This window comes from Dermacentor variabilis, chromosome 2 (genome assembly GCF_050947875.1).
Source record: "Dermacentor variabilis isolate Ectoservices chromosome 2, ASM5094787v1, whole genome shotgun sequence".
Taxonomy (NCBI): domain Eukaryota; kingdom Metazoa; phylum Arthropoda; class Arachnida; order Ixodida; family Ixodidae; genus Dermacentor; species Dermacentor variabilis.
Genome location: NC_134569.1, coordinates 161,176,031 through 161,180,770, shown reverse-complemented (window position 1 = coordinate 161,180,770; position 4,740 = coordinate 161,176,031).

Here is a 4,740-nt window from a genome sequence, read left to right as displayed (position 1 = left end):
CCGCCACCTTCGAAAAGCAACGCATAGACTGGAAGTAGGAGACCAGCTCATTCAGCGGACTCCTGCAGTACGATTCCTGCTGTTCCAAGAACGTAAAACGAGCCATCGCGGCCACGGTGCTACAAGTCGTCCGGTAGAAGCCATGCCATCAGGTAATGGAAGAAACCTTTATTCACCATGTGACTAGACTCAACAACACTGGCTATCCCGAATACCTGCTTACAGCGGTCGCCGTAGCGCTGCTAAAGAAGACGAGAGTCGTGAGCAGCCAGGTTCAAGAAGAAGAAAACATCAAACACAACACGAAGAACTGTTGTGCCCATGTCGATAGCCTAGTCCGCAAACTCAAGCAGATAGTAGGAAAGAAACATGTCACGGTTTTATGCTCAGCACCCGACAAGGCGCGTTCAATGTGTGCACGAGCCGACAATGGCCTAACAAAAAAGGAAAGTAAAAAAAAACGCGAGAAGTCGACTGTCTGCAAAAGAGGGGTGATGCATGATGTACCTGTATCATGTGGTCGACTATATATTGGACAAAAAGGCAGGTGTCTGAATGACAGGACGAGAGAGCGTGCAGCATCACTGAAAGGGATCTCCACTGGACATGTCGCTTTTCATCATCGGGATTGCCTTTGCACCACACCATATAATGAAATTCCAGATTTTAGAATAAAGACAAGCTGAGGCGCAACATTATAGAAGTCATTGGTTATTGACAGAAGTGAGTAATCCTACGTCCCCCCCCCAGTACACCATTGATCATACTAACATAAGAACGAAAGGGCTATTTGCACGAAGATATTCTTTCACCCTAAGAGAAGGATAACCGGCATCACAAAACAAAAAAAAAAAAGCTTTGGCTGTCTCGCGCTATGAAAAGGGTGAGAAACGAATAATAAACATTCCGGTCCTAGTCCAGCGTGTGTCGTCGTGCCTCTGTGTCCGTGCCAGTACGTTTGGCTGGAAACCATTTGTACCATAAGCACGGTTTTCAACATATCGTACCGGGGGCGAGACACGTCAGTAATAGGCTGGTTAGCCTTTGAAGTTAAGGACGGTCAAATAGTCTTGCGTTAGTCGGATACTTACATCTAGCTGTTGAAAAAAAGAAGTGCTACCATTCTGGGTCGCCGCTTTCAATCACACAAGTAGGTGCATAAGAAATAGCCTAAAAGATTTCTTTGCTTAATATCACGGCTCATTTCAAACGACTCACTTATAATAAACGGGTATGACCGTGCAGCTTGGTGCTGATGCTCTCTGTAGCGTCGGAAGAGAATGAAAACTAGCATTGCGCAAGTTAAATTTGCGCGGAGAAAGAGGTCTCACGGAAAAATTCTACGACAGCCCATAATACACTTTCTCTGCTGTGGCTCTCCTTATGACCTTTTCCGTAGCTGTAAACTTGCGTGACGAAGGGCTGCGGGTAGACTGCTTACATTATGTGGTTGGCGCTGTGTATAAAATGAACTGAAATTTCTGGGTTTTTCCTGCTAAAACTACGATCTTATGAGGCACGCTCTAGTGATGGACTGCGGATTAGTTATGACCATCTGGTGTCCTTTAGCACGCACCTAATGCATGGTACGGGGCAGTTTTTTGCATTTCGCCGCGTCGAAATGGAACCGCCGGCCGGTAAGTAGAGACTGTACAATCCTATGTGAGGTGGAAGACGTCGGCCTGCTTTCCGATGTCGCATGTCAAATCATCTACCTGTGAATTTGTCTTGTCCGCCATGACAAGGAGCCTTCCGTTTGGAAATTATGCCAGCCTCATAGGTGTCGGAGCCCGTGCCTGGCCTTGCTCTTCATGGGCAAATTGGCAGCTCGTCCATGTCCGGCCGAATAGGATCAAGGACCCAAAGTCACGATGCATTTCATCCGTAAGCGCTCTTTGCCATCGGCGGGCCGCCTCCGTTAATAACTTGTTTTGCATCAGGATTGACTGAAATTTTTCTTTACAAACAATTATAGCGCAATAACTTTCGTGAATATGGACCCTACGCCCTTGGCCGCACGTATTATCAGCGACGCGCGCCAAGGTTCTCTCATAATTTGCAGTTTATACCGTCTTGGAGTCAAGGCTGAGAATGAGCCATTTAGACAAGATAGCGTAAAGATGCTCATCCTACTGTCTTTCCTCATCATCACTTCTTGTAACCCTAGCGCTTATTGTTCCTCCTCTGTCCTTTCCTTCTGCGGAGAACAGAAACCGGCTAGAGGACTCTGCGCATTGCCTCAATAAATTAGCTTCGCTTCGCACAGATTCTAGCATGGGTGTTGGAACTGCATAATTATTTTGTGACTACTAACTACGCGCAGCATGAAAAGGAAAACGCGTAATCTTTCTCTCTAGCTTAGCTGCACCATCTAGCTTTCTTACTCACTAAATTTGCGCAGTTTTTCTGTACATATTTTTCTATATGCAAACTCGCTTGAAACGTTTCAAACCGCTTTGAACAGGTTATTTTTGCTCCGAAGTTGTACTGGAACTGGGTGGTTTTCGTTGAAGCGGAACGAATATCGGAACCATAACGGGAGCGAAAAAAATTGGAGGACGCTTAAGCTTCGCCTTCAAGAGTGAAACGCGACAGCGTTCCCGTCGACCCACCAAGGGGTGTAAGACAATGGGCTGCGGCGTGGCTACGGCGCAGCGATCACTTACGAGGCGCCCCGCATCGGACGCGGTGAGCGTCGAGCAACGAAGCGTTCGGCGCGGCAACAAAACGTGCGCCTGAGCAAGCGGAACGAACCAAAGAACTCGGTGTCTCGGAGGGGGAAACGATGCACGCCAGCCAAACGTCGTGATCGGCACGGGGCAGAGAGATAGACAGATAGTGATATAAAGAAAGGAAGGACGCTTGATTCTGCAACCCGTGAGGGAGCAAGGCGAAGCGCCGTCAGGGGAGAGGGAGTCCGGGCCACGACGCGCCTCGCACCGGTCCCCGCACAGCCCCAATGCGCGCGTGGTGCGCCACCTGTCGGGGCAACACCGTCCATGGAGAGGAGGGAGTCTTCTGTGCTAGCCGCAAGATGGCTTTGCGTGTGCGGAAAGCGCAGAAGAAATGTAGCGGAACCGCACTTCGCTACTCGTGTAACTGCGACTTCTGTAAGTTACATGTTCATAATTACTGATATACACCGCAGCATAACTTTCTACGGCTCGTTTCTAAGACAACACCGGATTCACTAGAGGCGCGTTTGTACCGCTTTGAAGCATCGAACTCGTGGCTGAGTGGTGGCGTCTCCGTCTCATACTCCGGAGACCCTGGTTAGATTCCCAACCAGCCCATCTTGCAAGTTGTTCTTTATTCATGAAGTGCCTGCCGGGATTTATCGCTCACGACCGACGCCGCCGACGCCGACGACACCGGCTTTTCTGCGACACGAGCTCCTTAACTCTGTCGCGTTAAAAAGCTTCCGTTCGACACTCTGGTTAAGGAGCCTCCAGAGACTCGAAGTGCAACAACTCCTGGCTGCAAAAACAGAAAAAAAATCTACGAAGCGATTTGGACGCACCGACAACGCTCCACCCAAGTTGACTCGGCAGTGGAGCCAGGGCAGCGTTCTGTCTTCCGCTACTGGCATCGTGCGTTGTGTGCACCAACACTACAAACACACTGGTGGTCCCGCTGCGCTAGACTGGCATGTGGACTGATTTGAGCGGAACGTCTACTAAGTAAACATCATGCTAACGATACCTAATAATCATGCACCACGGAAGACGCCGCGCATCCAGCGCCACTGATGACTACCTTTAGTACGCCAGAGCTGTGAGAAGCCCGGTAAATGTCAGGGCGCTGTTGTTTCTGCCCAGCGGCACTTAACCTTGCTTACTGCGTTGTGCCAACATGTTGCACCCGCGTATAATTATAAGAGCATCCAATAAGTTTAAGCGCAGCGTTTAACTTTGTTAACGTTTGTGGTTCGCACCTCTGGAGAAACTTCCAAGCATTTTATGCAATTTCTCCTTCCCTTCATTTGGTTCTAGAATAAGGGAGAGTATCGCAAGAGTGAAGGAGCCGAGTTACTCTTCAAATCATTGTTTTACTGTCGCAAAATGTCGAGTGGAGTGAAATGCATTGTTCACACCATCAGCAAGGAGAGAGTGAAATGTCCTTTTTCACTCTGCCCTTCTGAGAGAGTGTAGAATGTCCATTCAACTCTTGCGGCAACGGAAAACAAGAAGTAGCGCAAGCACCTGCTTCAGCTGTAGAAGGCTGGCCCCGACCATGGCAATGTATCGCTCACGCGCGCTGAGCAAAGAACACACCGTGTTTTATTTCTAAGAGAACAGGTAGCCACAGTGCAATGGAAAGCGGAGCCAACACTCTACTTTTTCACTCGGAGTTTCCCCACCGCGCGCGCGCACCAAATCGCGGAACAGCACAGCACGGGAGAAAGGTAATCCGTCCAGCGAGCAGTAACGAAGGCCATCCAAGGGAGACCGCGTGTCAGCCATCTTGTGTTGCCACGAAAACGGGACAGTTGTTCGTCATTCGTTGGATATAACGAATCCTTCACGGTCAGTGAATTCTAACTTATGTGCACATTCTGCGTATATGACATGCAATCATAAGGAGGTCGTCGCGACGTTTAGCCGACGCAAATGACAACGGACTAGGTAAGTGCGCTGTGTCTCTTGATGTCAACCGAAAAAGCCAGTCGTCGCCATAACTGCATGTGGTTTTATCACTTGCCGCTATCCCTAAGAACTTTGGAAATCGCAAACGCTACGA